At 57.1% G+C, this 18955-nt stretch overlaps 1 protein-coding gene across 2 annotated transcripts in view; it reads right to left on the minus strand.

The window, feature by feature from the left end:
- Nucleotides 1–18392, minus strand: part of FGF1 (fibroblast growth factor 1) — a 31287-nt gene extending 12895 nt beyond the window's left edge. For both annotated transcript variants that reach the window (XM_050905372.1, XM_050905371.1), the window contains exon 1: nucleotides 18370–18392. The gene's annotated coding sequence lies outside the window, so the exon portion shown is untranslated. The remainder of the gene's footprint in view (nucleotides 1–18369) is intronic.
- Nucleotides 18393–18955: the final 563 nt, after the last annotated feature.

Raw genomic sequence — 18955 nt, forward strand, 5'->3', positions numbered from 1 at the left:
CAGACAGCATCACCTCCTGATGGGCTCATTTCCCATTCCCGCTTTTGACTGCAGCCACCTGGATAGTGCAGTCACTTCCCAGGCAGTTCAGACACTACGTATGGGAATGGAAAGCACTTACAACAGGTAAAATATTTTTAAGGAATTCAGGCTCTGACTTTCCTCCACCCATTGCCTGAGGGATTCCTGAAGCGCCCTGTGCTTAGTGCCGGGCTGACAGGTACGGCTTTGGGGCGATCCAAGAACTGCCTGAGCATGCAGAGTAAACATCTCTCGGATAAACAGGGATTTTATTCAGCGTAATTTTTAGAGATCCATTGCGTGGGATGGATTTCCTCACCCAGGAAAGGACTAGAGATCAGCAAGAGGTTTCCTCGTGCGCTGGTTGCTCCAGGAGCTGCAGCACAGTGGGTCTGGGGTTATCATCAGCACAGCCAGCCTGCAAGGGCTGCCTGCCCTTCCAAGGGCTGGCAGTGCAAGGCACGGCTCGAATTCCTTGGACTATGGATCCTCTCAGAAGGACTTAATAAATGATTAGGCAAAGCATAGGATAAGTATGTAATAGATCATTTTGTGCATATCAGCGGAATGCATTGGCTTGTTTCTAGTCAGTGATTATGGCAACGTGATTTTATCTCTAGCAATATGATTAACGGCTTCACGAAATATTTATCAGTCAGTCGGGTTTTACCCTTTGTAAGTGGAATATGTGGTATAAGGTGTGACCAAAACTGCAGAAATTAATTTAACTAATGCCTGCTGTCATCATCTCCTGCTCTCCACCAGAAAACACAGTCATTCCAGTTAGGTCACACTGGATTTGTGTTAGGTAAAACAGACAGGAGTGTAAATGTGAAACTTTTAGCAATTTACTGAGCGGGTATCACTAATGGCAAGAGCAAGTGAGTTCTTTGCCAAAAAAAGGCTGACGATAACCACCAGGAGCATCATGGTAAAGACAGATTAAGAAAAGGTTGCATCCTGCCCAGGAGGAAGGGACGGGGGGTTCTCAGTTACGAACTGCAGCAGGGGTTAACCCGTCCCTTTGCTCTCCATCCCTTGGAGGCAGCATTTAAAAATAAATCACCATACTAGAGAAGGGCATCTGGCTCCAGGTGAAGAGAGAAAATCCTATACCATAGGGATGCCCTCGGGGAAACCCTATACCAGTGGGCCACTGCCAGCCCTCGGGAAACGCGTGTTCAGGGGGCAGGTCCCCACGGTTGCCTTCCTGGAGGTGCCGTGAGCATTGGGCAGCTCCCCCAGCACCCCTCGCACCTCGGCAGACCCTGACGGACGCCGTCGGCAGCGTCCCAGCCCCGGCGAGGAGCCCTGCCCAGCCTGCGGCTGCCTCCGTACCGCGCTGGAGACACACGAGGTCAGCGAGGCTGGATTTGGCCATTTTATGCCATTTTATCCCGCCCTGCTTTAGCTCCTGTCTCATCTTTCTGCACAGCAGAGGCAGCCCTGGGGATGCGTGCCCGTCTCGGGGACAGAACCGCCCGGGTGAGGACCTCCCTGCGCAGAGCCCGGCTGAGCGATGGCCTGCCGATGGCTGGATGTTTTGCTTCAAAGCCACGCGTGACTTCTGCGTGGCTTTGAGGCTGGGACATCCCAGCTGCTTCTTCAAGCTGGAACGTCCAGTGCAACATCTCAGCAAACTGGTGGCATCCGTGGGGAGACAGGAAAACAAGGTGATGATCTGCTTTCTAATTATCTTCCAGCCTCTCCCACCTCCCCACCCACGCCCTCTTGCAATCTAGTGATTAACTTAATTACAGTTCCAGCTCCAGGAGTCGATCCAGCCCGAAAGCAGGAGCTTTGCCAGGAGGGTCTTGCCTCATGTGTCCTGTCTGGGTTCAGACCAAGACCATGGACACGTACACGAACAACGCTGGCTGCAGAAGCAAATCCCATTGCCTCATGTGGGGGATTTAAGCGCTAACTCCCAGTGCAAGCCAGATGCGTGGGATCTGCTGCATGGAAAGAACACACCGGACGGAGAATCGCAAAAGCTCGGTCTCTCCAGCCAAGGATGGGGTGGAGGATGTATTGCACTCAGGGGACAAGGGGACACCTTTGGGCTTTGCAGTAGAGGCAATGTAATTGCCTGATTATTGGGAGCAACAGTGGCTGCCGCTCCCCTGCCCAGTCCCTGGCTCCCTCCCTCGCCAGGCAGAGAGCTCGTCTTTATTTTAAGACGCCATTCACAGCGTTCATTGGCGAGGTCGGTCTGTCCAGCGCAGGCGGATGCTTTCACTGCAGCGCACTCAGCGCTGGAGCTCCAGCTCTTCCCTGGGGACCGGGATCTGAGCAAGGACCATGGGTCCAGGGTTGGGCCAGAGCCGTGGCCGTGACCGCTGTGCCGGTGCTGGCAGGAGACGACAGCCGGGAACAGCCCAGGGCCCAGCTGCACCCAGTGTTCTCTCCCTCATCCCGGGGGATTCGCTGTGGGCACCTCTAGCTCTGCTGCCCCGGTCGCATTGCAACAGATACCCTAATTACAAAAGGCAATTAGTGGAGTAACACCGAGGGCTTCCCCTTCCCTCCAGGAGACGGCACGCGCTGCCTGCCTTTTGCAAGTGCCCTTTCCCCCTCGCAGGCTCACGCTGAGACCAACGTAAAGCATCATCCCTTCTCCTGTGCTTCGCTGCAGCGCTGCTTCCCGGCACCTCGCTCGTGCGGACCGAGACGCGCCGGCACGTGGGACTGGCTGGGAGCAGCCACTAACACGTGCCACGAGTTACGCAGTCCTCGTGGTCTCGTCTCTGGCGCCCAAGGAGGATGTTTCTGGGCTGCTGAGGCTGCTGAGGACCCAGGGACGACACGCCGGGTGCAGGTACCTTGTTTCGGGCATTTGCCACGGGGCAGCGGGTGGTTAAGTGCAGGGCTGTGCGCACCTCTCCTCCGTGGGTCTGCGCGTGTTTTGCTTCCCAGGGGAAAAGCGTCTGGAGGGAGTGGAAACCACAAGGGATGCTGTAAAAACTAATTGCTTGTTGCGGGTTGAAATGTTTTGCGGCGACATAAGAAACCCTTCTGGGCAGGGGGGCACTCGGCGTGCCCCGGCACGGTGATGGAGGGGTAAAGTGGCATCTTCCCCCTCGGCTCCTGCTCAGCAGCTCCCAGGCGTGGGGGGGGTCCCTGCAGCGGGGTCCCTGCAGCGGGCACCCCATCCACACCCTGCTCGGGACCCACTGCCCAGTTCCCGGCAGGCAGGAAGGTTAAGCTGGGTGACACTTCACCCGGCTTACAAATGTCACCGTCCAACCCCTGCCACCCGCCCCCGGTGTCCACGCAGGACACCGGGCAAAATGTCAGACCACAAAGCGGGAGCGCCCAGGCTGTCTGGGCTCGGGCTGCAGGTGTGGCTGCCCCGCGGCCGCCGGCTCCCGTCCCGCACGCCCACGGACGGACGGATGGACGGACGGACAGACGGCAGCGCCGGCCGCCGCCGCTCCCGGCCACGGGCAGGCTTCTCACAGCTTTGTTTTCCTGCTCTGGTTATGGTTGCTTTTTTCCAGCTCTCCTCCCTTCTCTCTGTCCCTTGGAGCATTTCAATACGGGAGACGCAGACGCGTGGCTGCTTGCAGCGGGGAGCTGCTCTGTTTGCAGGTCAGCTCTGCCCGGTAAAACCAGCGGCTGATGCCGAATGACAGACTCTAGCCCCCAAATTTCTCTCTATGCAATGCTCTTATGCCAAGGGGCTGATCTGGTTCTCCTGTTGTACCACATCCTGTCTGAGCCCTCTGGTCCCACCCCAAGCAAAACCTCCTGCGGACGGCCCCGTTTCAGGTACGTGCCTGGTCACTGCTCCTCTTGGTCACCCTCTGTCAGCCTCGAGCCCTTGCCAATCTCTCAGCGCTCAGACGGGTCCGAAATCTCAGCGTGCTGTTGCTAATAAGGCATGAGGCTCGAACTAGGAGCGAAAGCAGGAATGTTGACGTGGTGTCAGATGCAACACTTCCTGCAGCTGGCCCTCTGAAGGGTGGCCAAGCTCAATCAAGGGTTGGCTCAGGCTTCAAAACTGGGATCTGAGTTTGGGTTCGGGCTTTATACCATGTCCTTCCCCAAGGAAGCAGAGGATGCTGGAATTGAGGGTTTCATCTCCAGGCCAAGTGAAACCCCACATCCATCCTCGTGGTTAACCATCAGTAGACATATCATCACTCAGAAATCGAACTTCCTCCAGCGTAGTCTCAGTCTTGGTCGTTCCAAGGAAAATCACTTGGTTTCTGGGTTCACCATAAGCTCAGCAGTGATTTACTATGCTGAAAATGCACAGGGAGTTAATTATGTTCATTCTGAAATATTTGTATAAGGACTATATAGCTTGTCTTGAGAAGTTCTAAGAAAAACTGGCTGGAAGAATTCTGTTCTTAATTCTGCTGCTCAATATCTTACTTTAAATTTAGTGTCTAGTAGCTATGGATGCTAACTCCGGGTTTTTCTCTGAGCTGCCCGTGTAAATAGCTTGGGCTGTGTTTTCCTGTGCACGCTGTTGCTCAATAACTTAACAGTGCGACAAAAGCTTGAGATAATAATTGCTATTACCAGGCAAATCCTCCAATAAATAATAATTTTCTTATCTGCATGACTTTAGGGCTGGAGAAAATGCCTTCCAGTGTAAAACTGCAGTGCCTAAGAGCATGCAAGGAGAGTTTCAAATGAAAGATCGGAGCAAGGCAAGCTCAAAGCTGAATCTTGTTAAGTGCAGATGAGTGGGTCAGCAAAAAAAACCCAGAATAATTAGCCGTGGATAACTAGCCACTGGAGTAAGCCAGTAAGAGAAGCTGTGCATCTCCACCTCTTGCTGTCTGTAGAGCCAGACAGGTCGCTTCTGTGACCCATGGTCTTTAGGCAAAAATTGGGGAGTTCTCAGTTCCAGGCAGTGGGTGGCTCTGGAGGCCCACGGACACTGGGCTGTCCATTTGTCATCCTCATTTCCAGCCTAGAAAGGAGCATGAATCACACGCCGGGACGTGCCAGACCTTGGTAGAAGATACAGCCCTAATTCTGGTCCTCCCTGTGCCGGACAGGGGCATACTGAGGCACCTGCATCCGTAAAGAGGTGGGCACCAATTCGGTCCTTCCCGTGACATCTGTGAAGCAGGCAGTGCGACCGCAGGCTGCGTGTCAGCGGGCAGGAGCAGGCAGCCGCTTCTGCACCGCTCCAAGGAAAACAGTGCCCTGCCTCGGACGCTGCCGCGGGTTTCCATAACAGTACCCTCAGAGGCAAAGGGATATTTTTCTGAAGGCTCTTCTACCCTTTCTCATCTCCGTAAACAACAAACCGCCATAAAAAGCATGTCGCAGGAGAGGAGCCTGCAATTTTAACTACCTGATGAAACTCGGCTGCTGTACCGAGCGCTTCACAGAGTGCTGTCCGCGGAGGTGACACCCACGCTGTTTATTTCCAGCTCCCGAGTGGGCAGTCCAGAGACACGGGGATGTTTGTCGTGCCCAGTGTTTCCACAGCCGGTTTAGGGGAAAGCTGTGGGGTCAGGCTGGCCCACAGGGATGCAGCCGAGGATGCAGCGACGATAGGAGGCAGAAAGATGCCCTGGATGGTCTAAGTGGAAAAAAAACCCCAAACTAAACCAAAAAACTTTGGGACGAAAAAAGGCAGCCTTGTGGCTCCTGCGGGATGTGAGCATTGCCATCCCTGCTGCGCTGCAGCGGTACTGGGACACGGGGGCTGCTCATGGTCCCGGAAAAACCGGAGTGCCGGGAGCAGGCTGCAGTGATCTGCTTGCAGGGACTTTGCATGCTGATGTTAATGTTTTACATGCTTATGGAGCGTCTCCATCCCAGTGCAATTCATAAGACATTTGTCCTAGCTCGGCTGAATTTTTAAAAATTACGTAAATGCACCCCAGTATCGCAGCTTTCCCCTTTGAAACCTGGCTGGTCTTAGGGCACAAACATCCCCTATTCACAGTGCTACGTGGGCAGGAAAGGGCTGATCCAAACCGCGCTCGCACACAATAACATCCCCCAAAAGGCCTGATGCTGCCAGCTGCCCGCCCCAGTCAGCAGGAGCCGGTCAGTGAGCCCCGAGGCACAGCTCCAGCTCGGTGCCCCAAAGGCAGCCACTCTCGGAAGCCCTGGGCACACAGCAGCCAGCCTGGAGAGGGGCGATGGATACGGCCGGGCTCGGGTGATGGAACCGAACCGCCGTGTGCCAGCTCCATGGTTTGGGGAACAGCAGCTGCCGTCCCTGCCTGCCCGGCCAGGGATGCCGCGGCCGGGACCCCAATGGTTTTTTATCTTTTTCTTACTCAGGAGCCGCGCGTTCAGCCTCTGTGCTGGGGTGCAGGGTCCCCAGGGAGTAAATGAGCGTCCCCCGACTGCCCACACCATTCGCTGCGGTTTGTGTGGCACCCATGCGCGTGCACCCGCAGAGGATGGCATCCGCACCCACAGAGGATGGCATCCGCACCCACAGTGGATCGCATCCGCACCAGGTTAGGCATAAGCTACAAAAACCCCATTTAGAGTCTGGCAGTTAGTAAACTCTTCCCATCAGTCAGAAGCTTTTTAGAACACCCTGCAGCAAAGGGAATATTAAGGAAGGGGAAGGGAGGGTGTTTTACTTGATGTTAAATACTTGTATTGTACGTCCAAGATTTGACCTGCAACTGAAACTCAAGTATAAAGGGAGATGGAAATTCCAGTGGAAAATGTACCCAACTGAGTAGTATTCTTCTGTACAACAGAAACATTCCCTGTGAGGATGTGCAGCTGTTGGAGAATTAATGAGTGACCTCTCTGGGGAAAAAAATAATCAGAGTGGGTGAAAGGCAGGGCAGCTTTGGGGAGCTGCCAGGGCCATGGCTATGGGAACGGCCCTGCGCAGGGTCTGGGGCAGGGGGGCGGTTTGGAAACCCCCGGAGGGGACAGGGTGGTCCACCTCCTGCTCGGATGGTGCAGGGATGCAGAAGGTCGCCTGTGCCCATGGCCGCGTGTGTGCCACTGTCCCAGGCAGCGTGTGGCAGGGCAGACGTGCAGAAAGCAGCCAGGTCGTCCGGCACTGAGCTCCAGTGATCGGCGTAATTTTCAGGGGGCTTTATGGCGTGCAGAGTGTCTCTGGTATGAGCGAACGGCTTGGATCTGGAGTTCATCTTGTGATGCACAGACTGGGATTTGTTACGGTAAAGATCTCCCCCTCCTGTCCGCCCGGGCAGCGCGGGATGAGAGCAAACGAATTAAATAACTCGCTCGGGGCTCCTGCTCTTGTTCTGTGAGCTGAGCACAGATCAGACAGGCTCGGCGTGCAATTTGGGGGCCACCCTGAGCAAGTGAGGGTGGCCGTGCCCCGAAGGTCGGCTTGCAGGCTGGGCAAACTGCCTGCCTGCAAACCCTGGGTTGGGGATGCTAGGTGGGAGCTGCGCCCGTAAGGGCGACTGTGCCCCTTGCACGGGCCAGTGCCGGAGCTGGCTCCACCTCGGGGTGGTCGGTGCCTCTCGCAGGACCCAGGGAAGGGCCCTGACGGGGTACAGGAGCACTGTCTTGCAGTGCCAGGAGGAGATCATGCCCGGCCCTGCCACCCTGTCCATGCAGAGGGACACACGGGTGGAGGAGGTGGGAGGTCGGCGAGGAAGGGCACGGGCAGCACTGGGCACCAGGAGGTTGTCCCTGAGCAGCGCTGGGGATGCCTGAGGACATCTCTGGAGGAGAAGCCATCCAGCCATGGTCTCTGGCGATGGCTTGCAAAGGGCAGCGGTGAGAGCTGCCGGCGAGCTCAGGCTTTCCGCAGAAATAAGGTCCCTGCATGGGCGAGTGCTGGCAAGGCTCGTCTGCAGGTGGGACAGGCAGATCTACTAACTCCAGAGACGTGGGAAGAAAAGATCCGAGGTCAAGGCTGACGCCCAGATTTCGACTCTTGAAGCACAGATCTAAATTAAGAGCCAGAAGCAAGGGCAGACTTTATGAGCACAAGCAAGTCATGAGTCATTTATGAACTGTGTGTCTAGACCATTGTGGGCAAAGTGCAAATCTTTGGGAGGATGAGCTCGGAGAGGACAACACCACTCCAGAAATGAGTCTGAAGGGGACGAAAGGGTTTTGGATGTCACCCTTGAGTGAGTCAGTGGCGCGGAGCCAGGGCCGGGGCTGGCACCCTGGGCACAGCAGCCAGCCCGGCTCCCGCACCCTGCAAAACGCTTCGTGCGGAAAGCCCTTTTCTGCCTCTTTTCTAATCTTTGTCCTCAGGGTTAGCTGTCAGGCTCGGATGCCTCGGGCTTGGAAATGCTGCCTACAAGATGTCTGCTTGGTCCATCCCCGGGCAGCCCGCTCGCTCTGCCTGCTTTCCTGGCGCAAGGCAGCGGGTTTGGGATGCAGGGGCAGCATGAACCCCAGTAAGGGGGGAACACAGCCTGGTGAGGGGGTACACAGGCAGCACGCACCCCAGTAAAGGGCTATGCACCCCAGTAAGGGGGTACACACCTTAGTAAGGGGATACCCAGGCAGCAGACACCCCGGTAAGGGGCTCTGCAGCTGCAGGGGGGCTGTGCGAGGCAGCAGGTTGGAGCAGCTTTGCATGATTTTTCCCGCCGAGCGTTATGCAGCAGAGGAGCGTGGCCGGGAGGGTTTGCTGCTCTCACGCCAAACCCACAGGCTGCGAGGGTGAGCGGTGGCAGGGAGCTGTGCTGTGCCCTGCGGCCGGGCAGAGCGTGGCAGCTTCTGCGCCTGGGCTTGGAGGAGGAAGACGGTAATTGCTCGGTGACCGTAATTATTGCCCTGGGCTTTAAAGCCCCGCACTGGGCGGTGGAGCAGTGCCCCGCGGCCGCAGGGAGCTCCAGGCTCTCTCGCTCGGTGTGATGGATTCCCTTCTATGCTCCTCAGCTTTCCAGCTTTCTAGAATAGCTGCCTTTTTCACATCAGTAAGCGACCCTGTGTGCAGTGTTATTTCAGTGACCAGATCACTTTAATCGCTGTTTTTCCCCTCTGCTCTCCTCTCATTTTTATCTTTCTTTCTCTGCTGGCACCGCTCTGGAGGATGCAGTTTTCCGGGGTGATTTCATTCCTCTTAAAGCGCCTCTGTCTCATCCTGGGAAGGGTCAGACCCAGGGGTTTGGGAAAGCACAAACAGAAGGGGAAAAGGGGCTCCTCTGAATTCACTTTTGAGTTAGTTAAGACCCAGAAGAGTGGGGTTTGTTACCTTACTAAAACAAAGGTTAGGCTTTAAGCTGGACCATGGATGTGTGTTAAGATGCTGTGCTGGGGTTAATAGAATAATATTTAGCACTGGCTGTGTATTAGCTATTCTTGAAAGGAATTCGTAAATATTAACCATGGCACTCTTGGAGGGCCTGTGTTAGCCTTTATCTGCCACGCTTAGCCCCTGGGAAAATGAAGCATTTTTGTTGTGCTGTTTTCCTTAGTGCATGAGCAAGCTTTTAGAAAGAAAAGAAGGGCTTGTGGCGGCCAGGGTTTTGTTACCTTCAGACGCCGGGTTACTCTGCACCCTCCAGACCTGCCTCTGCCTCCTCCCCTGGCTGAAGTCCATTGCTGCCTCTGACCCAGGCACGACGCGTGAGTCCCCGTCCCTCGGGAGGGCAGTGCCACCCCGCCGTGTTAAACACGTTACAGCATTTAGAGTGTGTAAAATCTGCAAGTCACTGATTGCTTCTGCAACTGCTCTTCAAGGCCTCAGCGTCTGCTTTTGTTCTCCGACAGCATTAAAAAACCAGACACTGATGTTGGAAACAAGGCAAAAAACAGTAACTGCCATCACTGAGAAATACTGAGTCAGGCATCTTTCTTCTTTAACAAATGGGAGAGAGGGAGGATTACTGCATTCATGAATGCCACACAACACGCCGGGGCAGAGATACCATGACAAAGCAATAGTCCCTCTCTCTCTTGCTGAACTGGTTTTCAACAAATCCTTCTGCAAAGAGATTTCTATTGTAAGCTGTTTGAAAGACAAACCCAGCCAGGCCTCCAGCCCAAACGATAATCCCTGACAGTTCTGCACTGGCAGAAAATGTATACAGGATTTCTAAAAATGCCCCCATCACGAGTCATTGCCCGCAGTGTTCAAGAGGGTGATGCATTGGTACCCAGGGTCAGCCATGCCAGAGCAGCCTGCGAGGCTCAGGGCAGGCTTCACCGGGCACCTCCCTGGAATATATGTTCTCATTTAGGGAATGTTTACTAAAAGGGTTTGTACGATACAATGCACGTGCTGACATGTGTCGTAAGGCCCTCTCGTTGTGGTCTCTCTCAGTCGCACGGACAAATATGCCCCGGCATACATCGCTCTTCAGCGTGTTTCTGGTGGCAGCTGGTTCGTATGAAGAAGTTCAGGTCTGGGGCTGCCTGGCAGAAAAGCCTTGAACCTCCACGCTGCAGCTCTGCCCGTGCTCGGGGCCGTGCCCGCTGCCCCTCGTGTTGGCTTTCTGCTGGCACCCTGCTTGCGAAAGGTGGAAAATGCTTCCCTTGGGTCTACTGCCATTGCAAATTCCTGGTGGCCGTGACTCTCTCGGTGGGCTGAGCCTGCGCCTGCACTGGGCCGGCTGTGGTTAGAGGGATCCTGGTGATGGGCAGGTTTTGCCTTCTGGGAATTTATCTGTAGCTGGTGATAGGTTTGGTTTGACCTGCTGTTAACGCTCATCTTTCTCCGCCATTTCTTGCAACCTCTTATTTCTGAACCCTCCTTTAGAAAGGAGTACATTCATCTCATCTAAACTCCTGTGATTTTAGGGTTATGAAATTAAGGATGATTAAAAGAGGAGTTGTTTAATGCAATGGGCGAATCTACTTGGCATTCCTGCATCTGGCATTCCTGCGGTTCTGGAGAGGAAGGTGCTGCCTCTGCCGTTGAGAAGCTAGATGAAGGCAGACCCAGCTGTATTTTTCAGAGGTCACTGTGCAATTACCCCAAACTGGTGTTTAAACAATACTGGGCGAGGCTGACACCCCGACTCTGATGGGAGTTGCCCTGGGACCTCCAGGGCTGCCAGGGGTCAGGGCATCGCCAGCCACCTTCCCCGCGCCTTCCTGCAGCTCTTCCCTGCTCCCACAGCCTCTCGTGATGGATTGCAACCTGAAACAACGCCAGGCTCCGAGAGGCAGCAGCTCTTGTTTGATAATCTTATTTCCTGCTAAGCAGAAGCCAAAAGCTAACAGGAATTTCTGTAACATGCGTGTGCTCCCATCCATTTATTTCCTCAGCCCCCTCACCCTCCAGCCAGCAGCCCCGCAGCAGCGTGCAGGGATGTGGCTGCGAGCAGCCGTGCCTTGCACCACTCCTCCGTGCCGTGCTCCCGCTGACGGAGCTGCTTGTGCTCTGCTGCTCCCCAGGACAACCGTCCCCTCCCAGACGCGAGTCCAGGGCTCTGCCATCGCTGGCACCCCGAGCGCAGCAGAGGTTTGCGCTGGCTGTGGGTGGCGTTTGCACCCGAAGGTGACACCAGCATTTGGGAAGTGGCAAGTCCAGGGAGCCTGCGAGGGTCAGAGGCTCAAGAGATTTGGGCTTAGAAAAGGCTAGCTGAATTGTACCGGTGTGTGCAAGTCCACTGTTCTGTTAAGGGCAAAAAAAAACCCCCCAAAGCATAGTTTATTTGGCTCTTAAAGGGGTGCTCGCAGTTCACTTTGAAGGTAGGGTGGTGGAGAAGGTGCCTTTTCACCCCTCCTCCTCCACCTAAATCATCGTCAGACGTTTGCTAGGAGAGCTGGGATTCATGGGCAGGGCTGCCTGGTGTCCCACTGGGACCTGCACCTCCAGCGCACATGGAGTGGGTCGGCGGGCCCCGAGAGGGTCTCTCGTACGTAACCCAGCACGTGGCCAGATTGTAACCGGAGCCTGGCAATGGTCTCGGTTGGAGCCTGTGGGGCATGGGACATGGGATTTGGGATACGGGACGTTACAGCTGCCCCCCAGGACGCGTGCGCCGCCGGTCGCCCTCCTCAGGCACACACCAGGCTTCAAAGCCTTTGCCAAGCGCCTGAAAATGGACGGACTCTGGCCCAGCACCACGGGAGCTGCCTGAACCGAACAGCCAGGTCTCGGTGGGACGGCAGGCGCCCAGCCTGCGCCGCTGTCGGCTGTGCCGGGTCTGGCCAGACAGACAGCAAATACCGCTCCTCGCCCCAGAGAGCTACGGCAGCCGCTTCCCCCGGCAAACAATCACTAGAAAATTGTATCTGTGCTGTATGGAGGGAAATCACCCAGCACCCCCCGGCCCTGCGCAATCCTACCACGTCTGGCAAATTGAGGCAAATATTTGCAGACAAAAAAGAACTGGAAGGGAAGAGCCAGGACTGACCAGTGCCAGACAAAGTGAGTAAGAAATAACCCTCCGTCCCCATCCCCGTGGGTGCGCAGAGCCGAGGGGAGGGTGGTGCATCCGCAGGTACTGCACGGGATGCTGAGGGTGTGCGCGGCCGCCCCGGCACCCTCGCGAGTGGCACCCGCAGCAAACCTCGTCTTGAGGGTGGTCGTGGGCACCCCGAGAGTGGACGCAGCCCTGCAAAGCCAGAGCCTCCCGCAGCCAGCCTGGGATCCACAGGCAGCATGAGATCGGGACCGACTCAATCACCAGCTAGCAATTATTACACCGTTAAAATAAAAATCGGTGAGTGCTTCCTCATTGAAAAGTTACAACTTTCTTTCTCTAATTAGTACCCTAAAGCTAGGCTTGTTTCCTGTTGAAATGCATGTGCTTGTGGTTGAGGATTGCAATGTCTCTTAAAAATCCTTCTTGGTGCCTCCTCCCCCAGACTGTGGCTCACGCAAATATGGGCTGGCTGAGAAATGGATGGAAGCATTTGCGGTTTGGTTGGGTTCCTGCGCTAATTAAGGGCTACATCCAGCACCTAGGAGCTGGTGAAAACTGCACCCAGCTGCAAGGAGGCTGATTTCTGCAGGGAAGGGGCAGTGGCGCTTCCAAAATGACCCCGGGAATTTTCCCTGCGACAGGTAGACACAGCCCCGGTGGGGAGGAAAAGCTGGGAGTGCAGAGGAGTGGGAAAGGTCCTTCCTAAGCGCTAAGTTCTGTTATTTTTTTAATTTCTGACTTGGTGTCAAAGGAGAAAACAAATATTTAAGAAGGTGCTTGAAATTCTGGTTTTGGTCTCTTCTGTGAGTGCATCATTGGAGGCACATTGAAATAAGAGGAGAGAGACTGAAATAAAACTGCCGCGGCTATTATCCTTACGGGCCTTGTGACTTAGCCCTAACTCCTCATTACAACTATGCTCTGAGCTGCTAACTGCTATCTAAGCCAAACCAAAGATGCCAAATATAAAGACAAATTGCTGCAAGCTCCAATTGCCCCGGCTGGGCGGGCGCAGGTGCTGTGCACGGCCGAGCCCCCGCACGCCCCCGCTGCTCCCCGGGGCCACGCGTCCCCGCCGCTCCCCTTCCACCTCCCCCAGCGTCTTGGCTTGTTCGTGCCATTTACCCTGCTCAAGCAGACACTGGGAGACACAGAGCTGAGAGCTCCCCGTCACCGCTGTGCCAGAGGACAGGGGTCCTGGGCGCCGCAGGGCTTCGGCTCGAGGAGCAGCAGGCAGGAGCCGAGCCATGCAGCTGACGGAGAATAAAGTGGAAGGAGCCGTAGCCAGCTGCATGATGAGCTGCCTCGGTTGGGAGGAAGATCAAGGTCTCAGGAGTGGGAGGAAGGCCAAAGTCATTTGGGGAGCTTGGGAGGGAAAGTCTATCCCCTGGGCTGGGGTGGAGCTGGGAAGGAAAGTTTATCCAAAGGGCTTGCAAAGCTCTGGGTCTGGCTGGAGACCTCGGTGGACCCAAACTCTCTCCAGCCCTAATCCAAAGTGCGTGTTCCTGCGCATCCCGAGTGCTTGGAGTGGCCACTCCGGCGGCCGGAGGAAGTGGGGCCGACCCGGTGTTGCAGGGAGAACAATTGGACATTGTGCTGCCTTATCGCCACTGAGCCCGGTCCTGCCCTTGGGGACCGATTAAACTTTAGACCCCTGTCTGTGCAGATCTTCCCGTACGTCTCATGCGCTCTCCAAGACGATTGCCGCAGGCGTTGAGAGGTGCCTGGGCTCCCTGTTACCATCGTTTGCAGCCCATCTCCCAGCCAGCGCGTCGGGTCTGGGAGACAGTGGGTACAGGAGGGATGCTGGGGTGCTTGCGCGCAGCTTTCACTGGAGCAGCGAGGAAACGTGGGACCAGGGGGGTGGCGAGGTGACGCTCCCACCGGGACGGCCGTGGCAGCCATCCGGCGGGCTGCTGACGGGGCTGGTGGGGTGCGCTGGGAGGTACTGGTACCTCTGAGCAATGGGCAGGGCTGTGGGCGGCAGCTCATGCACGAGACCCTGAGGGACCTTCGACGTGCCACCCACACGGCAGCAGCACCCTGGGCCGCGTGGGTCGCACCCGGTGCTTGGCCTCCGAAGCCTCTGGGCAAGGCGAGGGGCGCGTGCCCAAAGCGGGGTGCTGAGCCAGCCCGGGGTGCGTCTGTGCAAACAACACAGGCACGGAGCAGGGTGTTGCTGGGTGTCCGGCCAAGAAACCAGGCAAGTTGTACAAAATTAATTTATCCGGCCTTGCTTCCACCTTGTCTTGCTCAACCATTGCTTTCACTCATTTTCTTCTTACCTCCCTCACCAGCATTTCCTAGCCTGGATCCCGACCCCTCCCTGCTGGCTTGGATGGCCCCGACTGAAACCACCCATCCCAAATGCTGCTGGGACCTGGGGACACTGGAACAGCCCGGGGAGCCATGGCTCCAGAGCCGAGGAGGAGGCGATGCTCAGCGCTTACCCCTTTGGGCAGGAAAAGGTCAGAGGGAGCAGAGCTTGGCTACGCACAATTACTTCTAGTAAGATCTGAACTTACAAAATCTTATGCAAGTCAAAAAATATTTTTCAGTAGGACTTGTCTGGCTAGAGTAGGCCCAAGGACTTGTTTTTTAAGGAAACGTGGGGGTTTTTTGCATCAAAAATGAACCATTTCATAGTGCTGTGTCACTTCAGCAAAATTCCTATTTGGTTTTTTTTTTAAATGGTCCAAATATTGTGTTTTGCAATTTAAAATGTTTTTTATATTCCGATTCAAATTCTGATCCGGGCTTCTGCCCCAAGCTTTAGGTTAATTGGCAGCAATTCTGAGATTGCAATTTGAAATGACGCTCCCGTTTTTTGAACCCTTCCTCTCTCCCGGGGGCAGCGCTCCGCAGCCGCTTGCAGGCTTTGGGGTTTTTGGCCAAGTCAGGTGGGGAGCGGCACCCCTGAAATCCTAAAGCTGGCCCTGGAGAAGGGACCTGTCTCCTCTCCCCCCGGCCCAGCCCGCCTCTGCGCCCCGAACCCCCTCTCTGGCCCCTCGCTCCGGCCCCCGCGGGTGTACGAGCATCCTGGGGGGGGGGGATCCGTGGGGCTCGCAGAACACGCGTGGGCACCCCGGCAGGCTCAGCCCCGCCGCCGCTGCCGCTTGCATCGCCCCGGGGCGGGAAGGGGGGCCGCATCCCGCCGCTGCCCGCTCCCCGTTCTCCCCCGTTCCCCCCCCCGAGCACCTACCGCCGGCTCCCCGGTCCTCCCGGCTGCGGCTCTGCCGTGTCGAGCGAGGGGAGAAAAGGGATAAAATAATAAAGAAAAAAAACAAACCAACCCCAAACCAGCAGATGATGATGAAAACCTGCTTCTGGGCGGCGGGAGGATGCCGGGGGCGGCGGGGGGGCGGGGGGGAACGGGGCGGCGATGCTCGATCGCATCCACCCCTCCCGCGGCACCGCTCAGCCCCGCAGGCAGCGGGGCCGGTCACCTGCCCGGCGGCGGAGCTGCGGCTGCCGGCTGCTTCTGGGCAGCTGCCTGCACTGCCTGGACCCCTGGGTCAGCCCAGCGGGCGGGGGCTGGTGTTGAGCCTCCCCTCGCCAAGGAAACAGCGGACTGCGGCGCAGCGGGATCAGAGAAAGGAAAAAAAAAAAAAAACAAAACCAACCCCAAACCCAAAAGGTGGAGGAAAAGCAGCGTTTCTCTTACTCGCTTTTCTCGTTCCCATCCCTGTGGTCCACGCCGTTTTGTGCAAGCGCTGGTTATTTCAGTGCCCGCCTGGGGAAGGCAATAAACCCCCTCGCCCCGATCTGCTCCCGGGTGCACCCAAGCAGCGGGGCCGGGGGTCTCTGCCCTCCCCTTGGGGCAGCCGGAGAGAAGGGGCTCGGGCAGGCGGCTGCCGCAGGGCTATGCCGGGCACGGCTGCATTAACGCTGGCACCGCGCTTCAGGCTGGGGAGAGCTTGGCCTTAAAAGCCGAAGCGCTCTCGAGAGCGCTGTCAGCCTGATAAAATACAGCTCCATCTCCCCAAGGACGGGGCCCCCTCGCCGGAGGTTGTGCCTGGTGCCGACACCGGCTCTGCGGCAAGGCTCTGCGCCGGGGGCCACGGCCTCGCGGGGAGGCAGCGGTGGGCTCACGGGGTGCCAGCGGTGGGCTTGCAGGGTGCAGGCTGCGCGGGGTGTGGAGGCTGCGGGTTGCTGCGTGTTAGCTGGTTGCAGCGTTCAAGAAGCAAGTGCGATGACTTCACAGCTTGGCCTGCCTCCACGAGGGCTTTGATGTGGTGTTTAAGCTGTGTTATCTAAGGCTCGCTTAGAATAGGCTTTTAGTCCCGGCTCCCATGGAGCCTGTATATTTGGGTAGGCAGTCTGGACTGAAAGTATACTGAGCCCAGACCTTTTGATAAAAACATGTTCTAGTCGACTGCAGTTAACAGCAGCTACTGGGGACGGCTCCTAATGCATCCGACAGCACAGGTGGACTCTGGGCCGTCCTAGCAGATCAATATTCCTTTTTTTTTTTCAGTTTGAACAAGCCCGCACAAGATTCCCTCCTGCCATTTCAGCCGCATGTTGAAAATAGAAAGAAAAAATAAGCAAGCTATAGCCAAACATTTCTGAATCTCAAAAAAGAGTGGCTCTGGCTTTGGCTCGGGCTTTCCTGGATGAAAGGCATTGGGGTTGTTAGGATATGAGGAATATTACGCGGCTCCATTTTCTCACCCAGGGAACATCCCCCTTGTTTCAGAGCTGTGGGGAGACTGCACCCCCTCCCCGCGCCCCCAGCCCTCCCCGCCGCTTGCCTGGCTCTCCTTATGCCCCTGTTGAGGTCAGAGTTGGCAGCTCTGACGCTGTGCGGGGCACGGGGTGCCGCTGACGGCATCCTGCCAAATTTAGTGTTGTGTCCTTTCTGCCCATCCTGAAGGCAGCCGTCCCCGGGACGGAGCCAACAGCGCGGAGCAAACACTTGCTTCAACAGCAGGCTCCTGCGCTGGTCACTAGAAAGATGAGCAGAAAGTCCCTGCGCTGAGAAGTGCCTTGGCCAAAGCCGGACGCCGACGGTGCCGCAGCGGTCCCCGGGCCCTGCTGCCGTGCTGCTCTGCACGGAGAGCCGGCGAGGACGGGCATTGCTGCCTTCACAGCCAGCTCTGCCTCCTCCTGCCCTCCCCAGCCCAGCCCTGCCTGGGAAGCCCCCAGTTGCAGCAGATGCCCGTGTTATTTCCCAGGCTCTCAGGATGGCTTTCAATGGCTGGCTCCTGCTCCTGCCTGGGGCGAAGAACCTGCTCACCGTGCTGCCTCGAACGTCCGCGGGCCTCCTCGGCTACGAGTCCCATAAATAGTATATGCTTCTTGGGGTTGTTTGGAAGCACAGTGGATAATTAATCATAGAGCCACTTTCTGCCCCGAGGAAGCAGTAGGTGCTTCTCTCTGCCTGGCACCCAGCCGTACGCAGGCAGTGCCTGTGCGGGCAGCTGAGCCCCAGCACACGCTGCCCCAGCGGCTCCTCTTCCCCCCAAACCACGATCACGCAGCAGAGATGACTTAGGCAAAACTTTCTGCAAGTTTAAAATGAGACCCACGAGATCCCCCAGGTCCCAGGCTTTGGTTTCATCCCTCTTGGAGCCATGTTGCTGAAATGGCTCAGCAAGCGCCGCTCAGCCCAGTACAAGCTGGGAACAGCACTGAAGAGGAAGGTTCCCCCCTCCTGCCTCCCTGCCAGCTCCCTGCCTCCCAGCCCGGAGAGAGGAAAAGGAAACCCCAGTTGTTCCCCCAGCGACACGCACCCGGCCGAGCCTGCAAACTTGGCCAGGAGTTCAGGAACCAGGAACGAGCATCGCAGACCACTTGGGAAGGGGTTGCAAAGCCCCGCGAGGCTGCGGCTCTGCCAAGATGCCGTGGCCGGGGGGAGCACCGGGGGATGCTGAAGGAGGCACTCACCTGCCGGGTCGGGATGCAGCGGGCTGGGCAGTGGTGCAGGCAGCGGCACCGTGGGAGCAGGTGGGAGGCAACGCTGCCGACCTGCCCGGGGCAGGCAGGAGCTGCCTGGGGTCACCCTGCCCCTCACCCGTTCCCCGGGGGCCAGGCAGCTCCGGAGCGACGCACCCCCACACCCGCACGCCCTCGCACTACTCACGGGCGGCTCCAGAGCAAGGCAGCGTCCCTCAGATGGGCGCGGGCATCGGGGCTGTGCCGGATACCGGGAAAAAGCTGGCATCGGCCGGCGGGCACCACGGTGCGCAGGGACCGAAGCGGCACCGTGGCTGGCAGCGCGGGCTGCCGCTCTGCACCCACATAGGACAAGGAAGTATGGATAATCCTTCGCCTTGCTATTTTTTTCCTCTCATGTGATCTTGTTTTTGGACTGCTATTTTGGGGCTGGACTCCAGCCCAGGTGAAAGACAAGGATTTAATCCAGCTTGCCTCCCCCGTGGCCCGGAGGGCTTCCCAGGACCTCTGCCTGCCTGCCTGCAGGATGGGGTTAAACCCTGCTGCCGGCTCACGCTCGGTGTGTGCTTCCCAGCCCTTTCCCTCTCTTGCTGCAAAGCCGTTTCTGTCCCCAGACCGCTTCTGTGCGGTCGGGGGATGATGGCAAACAGGCTGCGGTGTGCACGCCGTGCCCGGCTGCCCCTCCGCCCCATCCCGTGGGCACCCCCCGCCCTGGGTCCCCCAGGGCTCTTGCTGGGATTCGGCACAGCTGCGGAGTCGAAGTCTCCCCGGCA

Source organism: Gymnogyps californianus, chromosome 14 (assembly GCF_018139145.2).
Source record: "Gymnogyps californianus isolate 813 chromosome 14, ASM1813914v2, whole genome shotgun sequence".
Taxonomy (NCBI): domain Eukaryota; kingdom Metazoa; phylum Chordata; class Aves; order Accipitriformes; family Cathartidae; genus Gymnogyps; species Gymnogyps californianus.